Source organism: Choloepus didactylus, chromosome 24 (genome assembly GCF_015220235.1).
Source record: "Choloepus didactylus isolate mChoDid1 chromosome 24, mChoDid1.pri, whole genome shotgun sequence".
Classification (NCBI taxonomy): domain Eukaryota; kingdom Metazoa; phylum Chordata; class Mammalia; order Pilosa; family Megalonychidae; genus Choloepus; species Choloepus didactylus.
This window is the reverse complement of record NC_051330.1, coordinates 19,578,298-19,599,810: the sequence shown is the minus strand read 5'-3', so window position 1 is coordinate 19,599,810 and position 21,513 is coordinate 19,578,298. Positions and strand designations below refer to the sequence as shown.

Genomic DNA, 21,513 nt, shown 5'->3' with positions numbered 1-21,513 from the left:
TGGCTAGGGGCATTGTAACATCTAAGGTACAGATAGAAAATAAAGACTGGGAATGTTTAACTTAGCAAAAACTGGAGTGGTCAAGAATTGTGATTAAATGTACAGATGTAAAAATGTTCTTACATGTGGGAGAACAAATGAATGTCAACCACATAGATTGTTGAAAAGGGGAAGGTATGGGGGAAAATATAATCAAAGCTAACTGGAGTCTATGGTGAATAGTAACAATGTAATATTCTTCCATTAAATGTAACAAAGGCAATATACCAAATATAAATGTGTATGAGATATGCAATGCAATGAGGTGAATTGTTCCTGTAGGCAGCATTTTGAGTAAACTATGCCAGAAACAAAGGCAAACACTCTAATGCTCACCAGTAGGGACTAACTACAATGTGTAAACTTATAATTGAATCTTAGAGCACAGCTTATCAGGGGATCACTCACTGTAATGGTCCCTATATTTGTAGCTCTTACAGCAGTTATATGTATTCCTGAATTGTAATTGCTATCTCCATATTTGGAGATGTTGATCCTTTTGTGTATAACCTGATCAGTCCCTGGAACTTTGGATATCTGTGTGACACCTGAAACTCAGAGCTAGAGTTCAGCAGATATGAATGTTAGTATTAGCACATACAGCAACTGTTAAAAAAAGGTGAAAAAGAGCCCAGAATTTAATTAGAGATATGAGTGAATCAGATCTACTTAGGACTAGGGCAAATTGGGCCACAGGGTAAAGGACAATACTGACTGTGTTTTAAAACTTCAACTTACATGTGAGACTGAGGGAAGAGATGTTTATTTGGTGCAGGACCTATATTTCCTAAACAATTTAACTGATACACTATGTTCAAATACCATAATTACATGGAACTTTGATTAGGAAGTGAGACCTGGTAGGTTCGTACAGACTAATGTAAAATAGTAATACATGCCCAATTAATTTGGGCAGAGAGTAAAAATATACATGCAGGGCCCCCCTGAGGAGCCAGGATAAAATGCAGAAGTGTTGGACTTCCTCACCTAGATTGTTGCTGATTTTCTCACAAACATTGAGGACTGGTGGTTTGGTATACCAAGTCCTCTATCTTGGTGCTTTACATTATGGCTCTCATTACTGCAAAGGAGGGGCTAAAACTGCTTTTAATTCTGCCTAAGTGTCTCCCCCTGGGTACCTCTTCATTGCTCAAACATGGCCCTCTTTCTCTAGCTAAGCCATCTGGGCAGGTAACTCACTGCCCCTCCCCCTACATGGAACCTGACTCTCAGAGGTGTAAATCTCTGGACTGGACATTATGGGATTGAGAACATCTTCTTGAAAATGGGGATGCAAAATGAAACAAAATTAAGATTCAGTGCTGAGACATTACAAAAGGAGTTGAGAGGTCACTCTGGTGGTCACTCTTACATACTATATAGGTAACCCTTTTTAGGTTTTAAGGTATTGAAATAGCTATAAGTAAATACCTGAAACTATCAAACTTCAACCCAGTAGCCTTGACTCTTGAAGATGACTGTACAGTAATGTAGATTATGAGGGGTGACTGTGTGATTTTGAAAGCCTTGAGGATCACACTTCCTTTCTCCAATGTATGGATGGATGAATAGAAAAATGGGGACAAAAACCAAATGAAAAATAGGGTGAGGGGATGATTTGGGTGTTCTTTTTTACATTTATGTTTTATTCTTATTCTTACATTTTCTGATAAAAGGAAACTGTTCAAAAATAGTTTGGGGTGATGAATGCACAACTATATGATGGTACTGTAAACAGTTGATTGTACATCACAGATAACTGCATGATATGTGAATATATCTCAATAAAAGTGAATTTAAAAAAAAACCTAGAGAAGAGTGGTAACATTATGTAAGAACACTGACATGCACAAACTAAGGAAAAGTTTCCTTAACTGTGTGTGCACACCAAGCATACGTCCAACAGTTTCACCTAGTCTAGAAAGCTACCATGTTAATTAGAAACAGCTCTAGCCATGTCTGGAATCTTGGAACCACCTTGACTAACATACTCTGCCAATTAATGCAACGTTCTTTTTTTTTTGATTGAATGTTTCTGGTGAGTTATTACCTAAATAACTGTCAAACCATCAGAAATCTGAGACAATTTGTTCACATTGACCATGGAGGATGTCTGTATTCTTCACTATTTTGTGGTTCAGTCAAAAAAAATAAGCTAAAGCTACAATCAACTCCACACCCTTTCCCATCTGTTTGTGATGCAGGGAGTCATCATACCTTGCATATATATCCTAGGTGTTTTCACAGAAAGGATTAGCCACAGAAGAATATAGTTCCGGTAGATGTTTTTGATGTATCATTGTTATGTGCTTAAGGACAACTAAAAAAAACATGACTGAAACTACTTTATTAAATCACAAAATTAAAACTTTTTCCTGAATAAAGAAGCTTTGCTCCCCCCAAATTCTACAGCACAGATAAAAGGCACTCCTTAGAATATCATGCAATGCTGAGGAAAGAATACTAAAGTATTAATGGGATTCTACAACTTGCCCTTTGACCATGGACAAGAGACAACATGAGTCCCTGGTCTTTTTCTACCTGCCTAACCCATGGAGTGGTTGAAGAGAAGATAATAATTGAGGTGATATACTGAATTACTGAACAGCTACTACACCTCTCTTCATGCAGCACATGATCCTGAGCACCTGACACATATTAGCACATTTACAACTAACAAAACAATCCATTAAAGATGGTATTATAATTACCACCAACTAGGAAACCAAGGCAAGAGAGATCAAGTACATTTCTAAAGGTCACAAAGAATTATAAAGACTGACTTGCTGTTCACTAAACTGGGTCCTTCATTCTGGGCAAAGGAATATAGATAACCTCTATTTTCCAGGCTTCCCCCCACTTAGTTGTGTCCCCATAACAGAATTGTAACTTAAGAAACATAAGCAGAAGCATGTGCACCACTTCCAAGCCTGGATAATAAAACTCGTATGGTAGGCACATGTTGGAAGCAAAGTAGTTATTTTAAGTTATTTGTTTTTCTTAATCCTTTGCTTTGTTTTGTTTAAAATGTGGGTTTTTTGTTGTTTATTTGTAATTTTCCAATAAATAAAGTTAAAAAATTAAAACAAAAAACCTCCATACACACAGTCATCAAGCTCTTTCAAAATATTGCTGGCTCAATGAAGATAAAACTACCTTGGATTGTACAGATTAAAGATTGTAAATTACTAAATCCAAAAGTTCCTGGAAAAATCAATTCTTGGAGGAAAGCCACCTACTCACCAGAAACATTCACTTGAAAAAAAACAACATTGCATTAATTGGCAGAGTACATTAGTCAAGGTGGTTCCAAGATTCCAGACATGGCTAGAGCTGTTTCTAATTAACATGGTAGCTTTCTAGACTAGGTGAAACTGTTGGAGGGCTCTCTGACATGGTTGGCATTTATCATGTGTGCCACTTTGCCCTGGTTTATGTTCCCTGTTACCAGTGTGGCCTTAAATTCCCAACCTACATTGTAGGTCATTCAAGTCCACTTCTGAGAACTCCCTGGATGCCAGAACAATGCCTAGCAGAGTTTGTCACTGGAAAGAAGGGAACCACAAATCTTGCTGCTGCCATTCAGAGCTCCTAAGCCTGGATTACTTGGCCATGTCCTGCAAAGAGACCCCAGCTAATAGGCAGAGTTCACTGCCCATAGTGGATTACAGAGGGGAACTCCCCTTTCATACATAATTAGCAATAGGACAGGTATCAGGAGGGCCAGGAGACCTTCCACTCACAGCCCTCTTTTTGCCTGAGGGTGGCACTCAGCTTGAGAGTCCAAATTATTCTCTCCTTTAAGTCCAGTCCTTCCAAGAATTCACCAGTGATGGAGCATCCCCTTGATGAGATCTTCTACATTACACAGAAGGAGTGATGCAGCCAAATTCAGCAACCCCCCCTTTTGCTGCACCACATATTTCCATCACTTTTCATCCAATTCTATTAGTTACTGTGGGTCCCATCCACAGTGATTGGTGGCAAAAGATTTAATGTCCCAGGATTAAAGGCATCAAAGCCTTTGAAAACTCCAGAGGAGGTCAATAAATAGTAAAAGAAATGTAAAATGCCCTTCCAATGGCATAGGCTACTAGGTAGAGACACATAACAACAGGGAAAGGCATTCATCCCAGGGACTGAGGACCCTGCTAAGGGTGATCTGGCCACCATATCTCTGCTGGATGCTTATCCAGGCCTCGTGAGTTGGTCTGGTACACAATATAATGAAAGGGGTCTGGTACACAATATAATATTACAAACAGGGTACATGGTGAGGACTTCACAAGTGCATCTGAAAACAACACAGCAGGCTAAAATGACAGGGGTCAAGGAACCTGAAGCTGAAACACATAATTTTATGAGCCTGGAGCTTCAAATTATTCTTTGATTATTTTCTGCAGAAAAAAAATGGGTAAAATGGGGGCAGAATGATTCCTGAGAGTCTTAAAAGTGGGGTCTGAATTGCCACCCTCATTCTATGAAATGGGGCAACTGGTTTGGATCACTAAAGACTCTGAGTCCCTCCCATATGGACCCAGCTTTTAATGGCAAGGAAAAGGGCACACCCATTCATAGCAGTTATTACCACTGTTCTAGTTTGCTAATGCTGCGGAATGCAAAACACGAGAGAAGGATTGGCTTTTATAAAAAGGGGGTTTATTTGGCTACACAGTTACAGTCTTAAGGCCATAAAGTGTCCAAGGGAACACATCAGTAATCAGGAACCTTCACTGGAGGATGGCCAATGGCATCTGGAAAACCTCTGTTAGCTGGGAAGGCATGTGGCTGGTGTCTGCTCCAAAGTTCTGGTTTCAAAATGGCTTTCTCCCAGGATGTTCCTCTCTAGCAAGCTTGCTCCTCTTCAAAATGTCACTCACAGCTGCACTGTGTTCCTTCTCTTTGAGTCAGTTGATTTATATGGCTCCACTGACCAAGGCCCACCCTGAATGGGTGGGGCCATGCCTCCATGGGAATATCTCATCAGAGTCATCACCCACAGCTAGGTGGGGCACATTCCAAGCAAATCTAATCAGCACCAAAATGTCTGCCCCACAAGACTACATCAAAGATAATGGCGTTTGGGGGACACAATACATTCAAACTTGTACATTCCACCCACTGGACCCCAAAATGACATTATCTTTCCAAATACAAAATACATTCATTCCATCACAATAACACAAAAACTTAAATCATTTCAGTAACAAAAGTTAAGTACAAGATTGTATCAAAATCAATTACAGGTGTGGTGGCTCCTAAGGCATAATTCTCCTTTAGCTTTGGATCTGTGGACTTAGAACAAGTTATATGCTTCCAATATACAAAGGAGGGACATTCATAGGATAAACATTCCCATTGCCATAAGGAGAAAGAGTAAGGAAAACAGGGTTAACAGGACCAGAACAGTTCCTAAAACCCACAGGACAAACTCCATTAGATTTCAAAGTCTGAGAGTCATTTACAGAACAATGTTGCATCTTGGGGCTTGAGAGAGCGGGAGTCTAACCCTTCCTAAGGGTCTTTGTGGCAACCCTTTCCTCTCCAAACACTTGGGTGAGTGCTCCAACATATCCACACATTGGGGAGACCATCTTCTCGGCCCCACCCTCCTCAAACATAGGGGCAGCTCCTGGATTCCCTTCCATCTCTGGAGCACATGTTCAACCCCTTCAGAACAGTGTGGTGGCAGCCAGGCTCTCCCCAATTCTCTGGGAATGTGCTCCACCCTCTTTGGGGCTTGGGGTGGCAAGACATTTCCTGAGCATTGAGGCAGAAGGCCCGCCCTCGACCTCTAGGGTAAACTCACCCTTTCCATGCATGTGGGCTGCTCCACTCTCCCAGCCCTAGGCCTCTTGACTCCAGACCTCAACCTCCATGGCTCTGTCTTTGAAGAAATTTTTCCTTCTGTTTGTTCCTTGTCTTTCTCCTCCAGTCCAGACTGGCAATGGCTCTGTCTGTAAAGATCTTGCAAAAATTCTGTTGGCTTCACATGAAGCATACAGGTGTCAAAGCCATCAGACAATAGGACTTTCCACAAATCCTTTCTGGATAATTCCATCTCCAATCTTGGCTTGTACTGAAATGGCAGCTGGGTTCCATGTTTAGTTAAATCCTCATGTTGGGCAATAGCTTCTGGGGATCCACCCCCTGGAAGTCCAGAGTTTTCCAAACCATCAGTTTCTGGTTTCTTTGAATCCAAGAGTTCAGTTCTAAGTTTATCTCTCTCTGCTCGCATTTTACTATAAGCTGCAAGAAGAAGCCAGGGTACATCCTCTACATGTAGTCTGGAGATCTCCTCAGCTAAGTATTCCAGGTTGTCGCTTTCAAATTCTTCCTTCCATCTGACACCAGGACACAATTTTGTGAAATTCTCTGCCACTTTAAAACAAGGATCACCTTCCTTCCAGTTAGCATCAACACATTCATCATTTCTGTTCAAGGCCTCATCAGAAGTATCTTTAGAGTCCATATTTCCACAAACAGTCTCTTCAAAGCAGTTGAGGCCTTTTCTATCAAGCTCCTCACAGTTCTTCCAGAATCTTCCCCTTATCCATTTCAAAAGCCATTCCAACATGTTTGGTATTTGCAAACTCAGCAGCAAAAGCACGCCACTTCTCTGGTAACAAAATCTGTTCTAGTTTGCTAACGCTGCAGAATGCAAAACACGAGAGATGGATTGGCTTTTATAAAAAGGGGGTTTATTTTGGCTACACAGTTACAGTCTTAAGGCCATAAAGTGTCCAAGGGAACACATCAGTAATTGGGTACCTTCACTGGAGGATGGCCAATGGCATCTGGAAAACCTCTGTTAGCTGGGAAGGCACATGGCTGGCGTCTGCTCCAAAGTTCTGGTTTCAAAATGGCTTTCTCTCAGGATGTTCCTCTCTAGAAAGCTTGCTCCTCTTCAAAATGTCACTCACAGCTGCACTGTGTTCCTTCTCTTTAAGTCAGTTCATTTACATGGCTCCACTGATCAAGGTCCACCAGGAATGGGTGGGGCCATTCCTCCATGGGACTATCTCATCAGAGTCATCACCCACAGCCGGGTGGGGCACATTCCAAGCAAATCTAATCAGCACCAAAATGTCTGCCCCACAAGACTACATCAAAGATAATGGCATTTGGGGGACACAATACATTCAAACTGGCACAATCACCAAGGGAAATGTCTACTAGAAACATCTGAAGAGGCCCAATTGTTATCTAGAAAAACTTCAACACTGCAATGGGTGTATCACTTCTAGAGCACCCAGAAAAAAGACACCAAGAGTTTATCTTCAACCTGAGGAGGCTGCCTTTTCTCACCCAGAGCACCCCCAAATCCCTGCAGCCTTGTTCAACATTATCAGCATGGCTCATACTATCCATGAGACTGTGGGTGGGGTGGAATTATTGGTATGGCATGAGGGGAACTCACACCCAGATCAACAGACCCTGCCTTATCAGACATGGGGCACCAGCCCTTCAGAGGTCTCTATTTTATTTCAACAATTTTTATTAAAAAGCTACCCTTTGTGATGGCACCTTCTGCACTTAACTTTCCCCACTCACTACACATATTGATGCTTTAACCCTTCACCTGGAATAACAGCAAATTCTGGCTCCTGTGGTGGGCCATGCTAATAGGAACCCAGGGAGCCTGCTCTCCAATCCAAGTGCTCAACACAGCAACACCACCTGGAACAAGGTCTTGTGGGGCTCCTGCCTGTTACCCAAAATCTCCTAAAAGAGGGAGTCATTATACCTACCATCTCCCCATATGAAATGCTTATTAGGCCAGTTCTTAAAACCTCCACCATAGAAGGGCAATTTCAATGCACAACTCCCACCCTTTAAAGCTCCTTTTCCCAACAATTTTTCATTAATAGAGAATATTAATTATTTATTCCTTGCATAGTTGATTTGGGCAACACATATATAAGACAGTAAAATTATCTTGAAAACAGTCCTAACCTCTACCAGCACAAACTTGACAAACTTTACATAAAGACTGCTAAAGAAGACTGAGCCACACTCATGCATCATTTAGAGGAATGAAGGTGGTCAATGGCACCCAATAAATTTCAAGGGCCATCAAAAGCTGTCACATTCCTGGGTTCCAGTCTTCTAAGGACAAAGAGATTCCCACGACCATGAAACACTAGCCCACCTCAGACACTACCACATGCAAACAACTATGAGGATTTTATAACTTCTGGAGGTAACACGTCCCACATCATGCACTTTCATTACAGCCCATTTACAATATTACACTTAGATCTGCTGCTTTACACTGTGGAAAGCCCCAAAAATGTGCTTTAGAATTGACACAGCAGGCCATTTCCTGAGTCATGCCCTTTTTCCCACTGAGTACAGGTTTTAGATTAGAAGTTACCTCCAAATAGGCCTCTTGGAGGTTGTTGACTAAGCAGGGCAAACAATGGATCCCCATGGATTTTTGGACTGGGAGTTTCCATTGTCTGTTGCCCAATATATCCCATTAGAAAATTCAGGTCCTGGCAACTTACTGGTCTCTTTTAGAAATGGTCATGCTTACAGGGCCACAACCAGTCAGACTGTGTACAAATATTCCTAGAATATCACAGCTAAGAGACTTATCCCAACAGAACATCTGCACAACTAAGACTTCAGTGGTAAAATGAAAACTTCATCTACAAGAGAGAGCTAAACCTGACAAAGAGGGTCTCTCAAACACCCTAAAAGAGACTTCTGAATCCAGTAGCTGGAGGGTTGATCGAAACAAATTCTGGCCCTCGTAGCCCAAGAGTATACTACTAGCCAAGACCTTCTGGCCCTCACCTGTCCCCTGTGGACAAACACCTGGGAAGGCCACTGTCCAGCAACCTGGCCACCATAGACAACAACTACCAGAGCACAAGTGTCTGTCACTGGAGATGTCAATGTCCTCTCCACAGGGTGATCAACAAGACTTATTTTTACCAGACCATCCTCATTTGCACTGCACTACACAGGTACCCATGCCTGACCCAGGAATCCCACAAGAGTTTCAGAGATATTTATATAAGTATCACACACACACACACACACACACACACACACACACACACACACACATGCTGAATTTCACTTCCTGAGACTGATGTCTGCCCTCTGGGAAACTTCCAGCGGCTGAGACCTCACTACCAAATCATAAGTGACAAACCCCATGACCCTGACACTGCTGTGAGGAGCACAGAAACATTGTGGGAGCCCAAACAATGCTTACAGAAAGACACAACACAGAGGATTCCCATCACACAATACAGCCCTCACCCTTCACTGGATGACAAGCCTTCCTATAGTTTATTCTACAAATCCACATTGACTCTGCTGACCACCACCTCCAGCCAACACACCAACACCTTTCACCTTTGAACTATCCACAAAAGAAATAGCCAACCTAAGACCCCTGATTTAACATAGTGATTTAAAATAAAACAAGGACTTTTCACTTTGTCATGCTGTGTGACCATCCCTGAGGTGGGGAGTAACATAAGGGGCTCTTGCACTGTCACAATGTGTCAGCATTCTATACCCTCAGTGACCACCCCTGATACCTGTTTAAACAAGACAAACAGCTTCTTCCTCATCTCCCTATATCCTACCTGAGTAGAGCCCCTGCTAAACTCAAATGCAAACTCCCCAGACCCCACCCTTGCTTGATCAGCTGCTATGAGAATAACACCATAAAAGCACAGGCCCTGGGCCACTATAACATTTTGCTCCCCTGCAGCTTGGTGGAGGCCACACTCCTGACATGTTTCCCTGTACAGCCCTGCAAAGCTTACCATTCCTCCATGTTCTAGTACCTGTGAGGGCTACTAAACTTTTCTTCCACAAATCTCTGGTGTTGCTCATCCTTGGTGCACCTGACTATCTAAATAAAGAGCTTCACAAGGTACATATGTTTAGAAAATTATAATTAACATTCAAAACTATGACTTGGCATGAAGCTATGTCAAACATAGAGTGCATTTATATCTTCCTGAGTAGCCAAAGACAAAAAAGACAAAATTATGGCTCCTTCTTTTCTCCAATTATTCCATTTATGAAAAACCAGGGGCCTGTGCTAAGCTGAGGAGATTTGTTAAAGATTAGGGTATGCCCAGGCTCTCTCCCATGGGTGCCTGCAATTGCTCCAAGGAGGGAAGGCTGAGCATCTAAGAAATCCTTGAAGGTGCCATTGCATTTGAGAAATTGGCAAATCTGCTTCTCAAATAATTAAGTCATCACTCAGTATGATGACCACAGACAGCACTGGGTCATCTGCTCCTAGTCCCAGAACTTCATGGGAGAGGCTACCACCCCCAGGCCTTGGAGAGAGAACAAGTCAATCCTGACCTCACCTTGAATACCAGGTGGGCCTCTGACTTCCTGGCTGGATGGCATGTCCCCATCTGCAGCCACAACTCAGCCACAGCCATGTTACCATCCACATCCTTGAGCCCACCAGAAGGCTCAACCCCATTCAGAGGTGTCCCATCTCCATCTGGTCCCACATACTCATCCATAGTGGTGGCCATATTCATAGTCACTTCAGCATCCAGAGCCATATCCTCACCTGATTTTGACTCCCTGCTGGGAACTGCATCCTCTTTAGTCTTTGGCAGTTTGTCCTGCTGGCAGCTGCACACCTCCTGGACAACCTGCCACTCCTCCAGCTTCTTGCTGATGCTAATGCCAACCTCAAGCTCTGGGGATTCTGACTACTCTGGAGGACAGCCTGAAGCTTTGGTGCCAAAGCAGTGGGGCTGTGAGAGTTCAGCAAGTTCAGGATTAGGGCCCCACCAGGGTCAGATTCTCAGGCAGATTATCCTTGGAGGGAATCAACAAGGCCTGAAGGTTAAAGGACCCTGGGGAGCAGCATGGAGCACCTGGCAGACAAAGGCACCTGGGCCTCATGCAGAATAAAGGAAACAACACAATGAGAGGCTTCAAGGAAGGTCTTCAGAAGAGGAGCTATATCATTCAAGCACCCCAGACATCCCAGAGCAGAGGTAGAGCTTAACCCCTCTGGCTTTCTTACATTGACATTTGTATGGTATACCTTACATCCTTTCAATTTTAACCTATATCTTTGTAAAGTGGATTTCTTATAGATGGAATGTAGTTGCATTTTAACTCTTTTATCCAATCGGACAATTTCTGTCATTTACCTTGTATTTTACAACATGAGTTGGCAATCTATGGACTGTGGGCAAAATGTAGTTTCCCATCTGTTTTAGCACAGTGTTTCAGCTAAGAATCTTTTTGCATTTTTAAATCATTGAGAAAAATCAAAATTAGGACAATATTTTATGAAATGTGAAAATTGCATGAAATTAAAATTTCAGTGTCCATAAACAAAGTATTTTTTTAAGAACACAGTCACACTCATTCATTTACATATTGTCTGTGGTGTTTCTGTGCTACAGTGGAAGAGTTGAGTAGCTGTGACAAGTTTCACTTGGAATCATCTTTCTTCTGTCTGAATACCTTCCTTTAACATTTCTTGTAGTATAGGTCTGCTGCACGTGTCCGGGATTCCTGTATTTTATGCATGATTGCTCCAAAAAACTCAAAACTTCTCTAAAAAAACAAATCAAACTAACTAACCAAATAATGTAAAAGTGGTACCTCACTAATTAAAAGCAGAGGTTGGCAGAAGTGATGATATATAAAATATTAAATTAAAACCTTAGGAGTGTAAAAGTTTTTTTAAAAAAATATGATCCAACTCTATGCTGTCTAGATAAGACTTTACTAAAGACACAGAGCAAAAATAGATTCAGAGTGAAAAAAAATGGAAAATGTTTATCCTTGCAAATAAGAACCAAAAAAGCTGGGGTGGCTACATAAACATCAGAAAACAAAATGAATTTTAAGACCAATACATTTACAAGAGGAAAAAAAATGAATTATGTATTGGTAAAAGATCAAGCCATCAATAATATATAACAAATAGGAACATATATAAGCACAAAGCCAAAGAGCCCACTAATATATGAAGGAATAACTGAAGGAAATGAAAGCAGAAATAGACAGTTATACAATAATAGTTATTGACTTCAATATCCAACATTGATAATGGATGGAGCTACTAGGCAGAAAAACATTAGGGAAATAGAAAACTTCTATAACACTATAAACAAACCTGGCCTAACATAAATATACATAATACTTAAACAAAGTACAATAAAATATAAATTCTTCTCAAGTACACATGGGCCCTTCTTGAAAATAAAGCACAAGTTAGGGGGCAAAGCTTTTCTCAATAAATTTGAAAAGACTGAAATTATAAAAAGGATTCCCTCTGACCACAAAAGAATGAGGCTAGAAATCAAGGACAGATGAAAAACTGGAAAATTCACATATATGTGAAAATTTTTAAACATACTTATTTTACAAAGGAGTCAATTAAGGTATTTTAAAGGAAATTAGAAAATATTTTGAGGTAAATAAAAATGACAAAAATAAACTTAGGGAATCAGAGAAAAATCATTCTCAGACAAAAATTTATACATGTAAATGTCTACATTTAATATTAAAAAGAATGATCTCAAATCAATTAACTTTTCACAAATGAAGGATCTAGAAAAGAGAAAACTAAACTTAAAGCTAGAAAATTGAAGACATAATAAATATTGGGGTAGAAATAGACAAAATGAGAATATAAAAACAACACAGAACCAGACAACCGAAATTTGTTTCTTGGAAAAGGTCAATAAACTTATTTTTCAGCTAGACAAACCAAGAAAAGAAGAGGTAAGAATCAAATTACTATAATCAGAAATGAAAATGAGGACATTACTACACACTTTAGAAACAGCAAAGTATTAGAAAAGAATATTACGAGCAATTGTCCTTCATCAAATCAGATAACCTGGATAAAACAGACAAGTTCCTAGAAGCATACAAACGAAAAAAACTCATTTAAGAAGAAACAGAAAATCAGAATAGAACTAGAACAAGGTATTAACTCAGTAATCAAAAACTTCCCAGCAAAGAAAATCCCAGGATCAGATGTTTTCATTGGTGAATTATATTAAATATTTAAAGAAGAATTAACACCAGTATTTCTGAAACTCTTCCAAAGAATAGAAGATGAGAGAAATCTCCTAACTCATTCAATAAGGCCTTCATTATCCTGACATCAAACATTCCACAAGAAAACTACAGACCATAACTCATCTTAATTTGTATGCAAAATCCTGAACATATTTGCAAACCAAATCCAACAGCATATTTAAATAATTGTACAGGATGACCAAGTAGTATTTATCCCAAGAATTCATGAGTGGTTCAATATACAAAAATCAAGCAATAAAAACTCACTCTAAAGCCATACTGATAGAAACAATGTGGTAATAGTGCAACAGTAGACAGACAGATAATTGGAAGAGAATAAACAGAAGTTTTATATACAATACCAAAAACACAATTTGTAAAAGAAAAAAAAAAGTTGGATCTCATTGAAATAAAATTAAATAATTAAAAAAAAAAACCTCTGCCCTGTAAAGTTCACTGTTTGACAAATGAAAAGATAAGCTACAGACTGGGAGGAAATACATGCAAAACATATTATCTGATAATTACAAAATGCAAAAGGAACACTTAAAACTCAACAATAAGAAAACAAATAACTCAATTTAAAATAAGCCAAAGGTCTCAACAGTCACTTCACCCAAGTTGATATACAGATGATGAATAAGCATATGAAAAAAACTTTCTTCATATGTCATTAGGGAAATGCAATGTTATAAAACAAAGGTACACCACTACACAGCCATTTGAATAGAAATCCCAAAAGCTGACAATTCCAAAGGTTGACAAGGAACTCTCATTCACTGGTGGGAATGCAAAACGGTACCGCCACTTGGAAAGACTGTCTTGCTAAACATAGGCCTACCACACAACCCAACACGTGTGCTCCAAGTTTGTACCAAAATAAGTTGAAAACATGTCCACACAAAACTTTAACAAGAATTTTTGTAGAAGTTTTATCATAATTGCCAAAAAACTGGAAGTGGTTCTGTCCTCCCGGAAGCTGCGGCCATGATGGAAGTTTGCGAGTTGAGCGGCTGGGAGAGGAGGCCGGACCCAGGAGAGGGAGATGAGCGACGGTGGCCGCCAGGGCCCAGAGCTCCTCTTGGTGCTTGTGAACAGCCGAGGGCAGCGCCCTCGCGGAGTGTACCAGCCGGCGGTGGTGGGAGCGGCGACGTTTCTCGCCTCCTCTTCGTCGCCTTTTCTAACCGTGCAGCCTCCTCCTTGTTTCTCCGAAAGGGAAGGTGGAAGCTATGGCCTTGGGAGGGAGCCGGCTGAGGCACGGCGGCGGCACCTCCCACTCCTGGAGCAGTTGGGTGAAGCGGCGGCGGAGGCGGCCGCAGCGGCTGCAGCTCCCGGGCGGGGTCGGAATCGCCTGTCACCATTTCCAGGGCTTGGAACGTCGGATAGTTGGTCTCTCCCCTTCTACTGCCTCCAACACGGCGGTGGCAGCAAATCCAGGGAACCGAGACGGTTTTAAACCTCCCCTCCGCCGCCGCCTCACTTCCCCTGGCCTGGGCTCCGGAGGCTGCCAGAGGAGTCAGCCCTTCTGAGGATTATTCCTCTTCTCCCCATTCCACTGCTGCCGCTGCCAGGCCTCTGTCTGCAACCATCCTGCAGCCGCCACAGCAGCCATTACCCAGCTGAGGTCCAAAGCCAAGTGGCAGCAGAGCGAGGGGCATCCGCTGCCGCCTAGTCCGGAGCCGTTAACATCCTGCAGAAGAAGCCCCTCCACCAGCAGCTTCTGCCATCTCTCTTCCTTTTTCTTCAGCCACAGGCTCCCATGACAGCCATCATCAAAGAGATCATTAGCGAAACGAAATGAGTTACCAAAAGGATGGATTCGACTTAGACTTGACCTACATTTATCCAAACATTATTCCTATGGGGTTTCCTGCAGAAAGACTTGACGGTGTGTACAGGAACAACATTGATGATGTAGTCAACTTTTTGGATTCAAAGCATAAAAACCATTACAAGATATACAATCTATGTACTGAAATACATTATGACACTGCCAAATTTAACTGCAGAGTTGCAAGGTATCCTTTTGAAGACCATAACCCACCATGGCTAGAATTTATCAAATCCTTTTGTGAAGATCTTGACCAATGGCTAAGAGAGGATGACACTCGTGTTGCAGCAATTCACTGTAAAGCTGGAAAGGGAAGGACTGGTGGAATGATTTGTGCATATTTGTTACATCAGGACAAAATTTTAAAGGCACAGGGATCCTAGATTTCTATGGAGAAGTAAGGACCAGAGGAAAAAGGATTGTTTATTTTATAGATGATAAACTTGAGGCCCAGAAGATGAAGTACCTTGATGAAGAATTTCCAACCAGTTAATGACAGTCCTCAGAGTAAAATTTAAGTCCACCAAGATATGGTTAAACTTCTTTCTACACTATTAAGTTCACAAATCCTGGAGCTGATGAAGAATTTTGAGACTGTTCAGGATAACTAGTCTCTGAAAGGTTATGTAATGCTGATGAATTGGTCTATTTTGACAAGGCACTTCAGTTTATTCCCTTCTTTACAAATGCTATGGTATTATATGACCCCTGATTTAAGTAATATAAGGAGTTTGAGGTTGTTGGTCTTATAATGCTACACACTCCCTTAAAATCTTTGAGATTTTAATTGTCTTAAAACATTCAAAGGTATCAAGTTTAGTGGTTAACATGCTAGTGAAATAATGTATTTTTAACTTTTAATGGATAACCAATTTTGTAAGAAAACTTAGCTGGGTATGTTAAAGCTATTGATACACAACTGTGAAATTCATCCTGAGAACATTGTTTTATTATAAATACAACTGATTATTCAGAGGAGTTTTATTCTTGAAACATCTGGCTTACTCTCTGTTTGCCAGTATTTCATTTTAGGTTGAGCCTGTGGATTTGCATTTCTTGTAAGTGTGAGCCATTATTACAGGAGGTATATTTTACCTTTTTGCAGAGTGTATATAGAATTAATTTTATTAGAACCATCTGTAATGTTATTTTGTTTGTATCCTTAATTTTAATTACAGAGAAACATTAGGAAATTGAAGAAACTTGTGTTTTGATGACATTTATATAGGAGTAGAATCTTTTTTTCTTCTTCTTTTGAAAAAGAACCAAAATAGTCATGATGTTTTGATGAAGAATTTGTAGACTTTGCAGAGGTTCTCCTCAAAAGAATCTAGTGCAGAGTCTCAACATTTCCTCAGCAGACTTGGTGCAAATTAGGTGTCAGAGTGATGGGTACAAGCTGACCATAAAGTGCGTCATTGTGTTAGTAATGATCAAATATTACTTTAGGGTTTCAATGTTGCAGAGAAATCAGAGAACAACTGATACTTCCCACAAAGAAAAATATTTTCTGAGCATGAGATAAATGTTTGAGGGAAGATGTCTAGCTTGTATTCAGTAATTCACTGGAAGGCAGCTATGTTACATTGCATGTTTTATGCTTTTGCATTATGAACATGTGGTAAATTATTCAAAAGCAAGCTGTCAGTGGGATTTTTTTTTCTCCAAGAAAGCATGCTTCAGGGCAACTCCTACTGTTGGTTCCTAGTCAATCCACACTCTCTGCATCAACACTTTTATTTCAGTATTATAATCAGTAATTCACAATATTTATTCTAAACTATCAACAAAGAGTTAAAAAAATCCTCAGAATGCTGGTAAGTAGGTACTTTGGAAAGATTTCCCAAATTTCTGAGTATAGTATAGAAGTGTATTATATGACCAACTTACTCAAAACCTCTGCTACCCGTCTCTCTTTCCCTTGTCCCCCAATCCTTTCCAGAGTGCTGGCAGGTAAAGTAAGCATTAATATTTATTTTACTTGATTGGACTTTTAGGAAAAATAATTTGAGGTGCTTTTATTTTTATTTTTCTGGTTTCAAATCAATTATTAGGGAGTCCCAATATATTATGAACTCTTCACACAGGTTCATCTAGCTTATCTTTAATGAAGACTCAAATCTTCAAGAAGTAATAAATATTAACTTTATCCCTAGGTGATTCCATAAAGGGAAATTTTCAAGTTTTTCTGAGCAATGAATTTTTATTTCCTAAGCTTATAACCAGGATATTTTTCCTCTAGTCTGTTTACTAATTCATGCCATGCTGTAACCTAATGAAATTCTCATATTGTCTCTTCATTTAAAACAAAACCCATAATTGCCATCCTTTCTTAAGACTCCTAAATAATGTTCTTATCTTTTTAACACATTAATTCTCTTAGGCTGAACTGTGTTCCTCTAAAATACAGTATTTAAGCAGTCATCTGACCATAGATTCATAAAATTATAGTATTTTTGTAACTTGAAGGACCACAGCAATTATTCAACACCCATTCTAATAAAAATGATAAAACTGAATCTGCATTAGACTTCTTTCAGATTCAAGTCACAGAAACCAAACTCAAAATAGCTTCAGCTAAAGGGGACATTTATTGGTTTATTTTAATACAAGAGCTCTGGCCTGAACTAGATGCTCAACATATGTCAGAAATCTCTCTCTTTCTAATCAAGCTAAACCTAGCTCTCTTTTCCTCTGTATATACTTTATTTCCAGTCAGGCTTTCTGCAAGTACTGGCAAGATATGGCTAATAGTAGCATCAGGTTTATATTCTACCTGCTTTGGAATCTACAATGGGAGGAGACCTACCTTCAACAAAAATTCCTAGGTTGGATTCTGATTTGCACGAATTGGGGCATGTGCCCATCCTTGAACCAAACATCTGGCCAAGGATTAGAATGCTCTGTTTAGTCAGACTTTGGGTCATTTGCCTCAAGCTGAACAATAGGGCCCATTGTACCTGAGCCACAGGGAGAATGAAAGACAAAACAAGGACAGGAAAGTGTACAGGGCAGAGACGAAAATATCAGTTGTCTGCTTGACATTTATTCTCAAGGCTTCTGCAGATGCACCAATATTTGATATATTATAATCATTTCATAGAACTCAAGCACTGCAATAATTCAGATTTTACAGATGGGACAAATAAAAGCTAAAGAGGTTGTGACTTCTTTCAGATCACATGGCTGGTTAATATGCATGCTATTTACTAGTGAAACCTATGACAACTGAGTAAAAGTTTTAGACTCAGATCCTCATTCAGGTTCAGATCCTGGTTTAAAGCAAGTTAATTATGTGCTTTGGGTCTGTTTACTTACCCTTAAAATGGAGGTGACAGTATCTATCTTGTGAAGTTGTGGTATCATTAGTGATATATGAAAAGTGCCTGGAACAGAGCCTAATATACAACTGCTAACTCTATTATGTTAAAATATAACATTTATTTCTGAGTTTAGAAGTTCCAGTGGAAAGTTTACTGAGGTAGAAATTTGCTTTTTAACTGAGGAATCTAGAATGTGAATTCATCTTAAAGAAGATCTGAGATGATTAATACACAGAATATGAAAAAAATTCATATGTTTGGAATTATCTATTCGGTGGTATCTGACAGGTATTCTGATCTAGTAGTATTCTGGCAGTATTCTAGTCTGAAATATGTGTATAATCTATACTTTGAAGTTTGTATTTTAAAAGAATAATCATATGCAAGAAAGATAAAACAACACAGGTTAAGAAAGTAAATGGTTGATTAAAGATACATCAGGCAATATAAATTTCAAAAGCAGATAGCAGGATATCCATACCAGAACAATTTAAAACAAAAAGCATCAGACTGGATCAAGAATGACATTTTGCATTAACACAGTGTACACCCCAAAATGAAGACTTAGCAGTTATGAACTCATATGCATTAAATATAATATCAAAATATTGAATAAAGAAATGAAGAATAAATTGATAGAAAAGCAGTGGTAGTAGGAATTTTTAAACATACTTCATATCTTGCCAGATAAAGAAGGCACAAGATTAAGAGGATGTACAGATTATTTGAACAATATAATAAAACTACCCTATTAAAGCTATTTGTTGAATTGTGCATTGAAAGTTTTCACTTTTATGTATATACCCTATATTTCATATTAAGGAAAGAAATGAAACTGGAACTGGAACCAATAAGAATTTTTGAAATATCTATATAACTGCTTGTTGATCTGTACAATGAAAATTAACACCTTTCTGTATATATATTTTACAATAATGGAAATAACTGAAATTGTGGAACTGTAACCCATAACATTCGTTGAAATTTGCTCTCTAGCTACTTGCTAAATCATACTTTGAAAGTTATCACTGTTATGTATACATGTTAAAATTCACAATAAAAAATGCATTGGAAAAAGTAAAAAAAAAAAAAAACTGGAAATGACTGACAAGCCTTTCAATAGGTGCATGGATAAGCAATCTGAAGAGCAACTATACAATGGAGTGTTAAACAGAGATCAAAAGATATGAGCTATCCAGGCAGGAACAAACATGGAGGAATCTTAAATGCAAACTGCCAAGTGAAAGAAGACAGTCTAGAGTAGCTAGGTACTAATACAAATGATATGACATTCTGGAAGAGGCATACCATAGAATCAGTAAAAAGTACAGTGGTCATCATGGTTTCAGGGGGAGGGAAAAAGGGATGAATTCGTGGAGTGCTTGGCATTTTTAAATGAGTGAAACTATTCTGTCAATATGATAATGAACACATGTCCTTAGGCATCTGTCAAAACCCATAGAACTATACAGCACAAAGAGTAGACTCTAGTGTAAACTATGGCCTTCATTTGATAAAAATGCATCAGTACTGGTTCAACTGTAAAAAATGTACCACACTAATGCAAATGTTAATAAAAAGAGAAATGTGTGCACAGGCTATAGAAAGGGATACCAGAACTAACTGCATTTTCTGCACAATTTTTCCATAAACTTTAAAGTGGTCTGAAAAATAAATAAAAACTGAGAATATGGGTGATTGGTATATCAGGTACTATCCAACATGTAGTGTAGAAATTAGAAAAGGAAAATATTTTAGCAGTGTATGCTTAGCAATTGCAGAAATTATTTTAAGAGACAATGACATATTAAGATGGCTTCTCACCTCCAAGATTTTGAAATTGACTAGAAAGCTTTCCCCATAGATATGATTTTAATATTCCAATCATACCTTTAATTCAAGAATAAAATTCTACAAAAAAAATATGTATATACTGTTGTGTTTCCTGTCTTAAAGATTTTGAGTTATTGCTTTATGATTGATTAATTCATGTGTGCTGTGATTTGAAATGAGATCCCATTAGACTTTATTTCAATATAAATTGTTTATCATAAAAGTCTGATATTGGTTTGTGGCACAGTGCCTTGGGAATTTAAAGATATTTCCTTTTAAATGCAAGAAACTTTCAATAAATTAGTGTTTGTCATCAGTTTGATACCAAACATTAATAATTACTATGTCATTATAATCAAAAATACATAAAGCTTTGAATACAATTATGTAGCATAAAAGTTAAGGTTGTTCACTCTATGATGGCACCTAAAACTATTACTAGGGCTGAAAGCAGAAGACTGATTTAATGTCATCTAATTATTCTGAGGGTAACTGCCTGGTTGCAGGGAACATTCTGTACTAAAAAAATGCCTCCACATATGGCCATGTGTGTGAGTCTATGTGTGGATTTATGAAAGAGAGAGATACACACAGACACAAGTTGAATTGCTTTAATGAATAAGTGCTTCAGACTTCCGTCTAGTAAACTTCCCATTCTGATTTCTTTGTTTTAAACTGAACCACAGGTACAATTCCTTTTTTGTGAAATGTCAAAACAGGTTCACATTTTTTAAATGTAATGCCTTTTTTAATAGTAAAATGCATTAAATTAGAAGTGCCCACATATAACGATACTTAAGGTCAAGATTATCTGTAGTGAATATTATTTGCTTATTCTATATGTTTAATTGTGTCTCCCTCAATCCCTGCCATTTTATCAACAGAGGGAATAAAAGCTTCAGTGAAATTGCCAAAAATATATAAAAAATAAAATAAAGGGCAGAGTTATTGCTGCATGGTGAGGGCAGAAGCCAAGATGAGCACTATGAGTACCAACTGTTTGGCAAGAACACGGTGCACGTGGTCACCTCCCTGAGGGTTTTGATCCCTGACATCTAAGAGAAAGAGGTCCATTTCATGATTCCACTGTGAGAAATCCTGGCAAGTCCCTGGACCAGGGACAGAGGGGCAGATCTGCTGTTGATCTGAAATTGAACATTCTACTTTTGCTGATGCAGAACACCAGATGATGCCTTTCAGTAAGGGCAAGAAAAAAGGGAAGGTTGTATTCCTTATCTTTAAAGATTCACCTCACTAAATGTAAGATGATAGAGATGTTCCCCACCCTGTGAGTGGCAGGTCATGGGTACTGGGGCTGGCCAGAAAGAATGGGGAGGCAGGAGATGGCCACCTCAGATTGCCCTGGCAGCAGCACTCAATGCACATGGCAGGCCTGGAATGCTTTGGCCATTCTCTAGGCTGACTCTCCAGGGAGCC

General features: G+C 39.2%; 1 pseudogene; it reads left to right on the top strand.

Annotated features, from left to right (window-relative positions):
* The first annotated feature begins 14,134 nt into the window (after positions 1-14,134).
* Positions 14,135-19,363, top strand: LOC119519936 (annotated as a pseudogene).
* Positions 19,364-21,513: the final 2,150 nt, after the last annotated feature.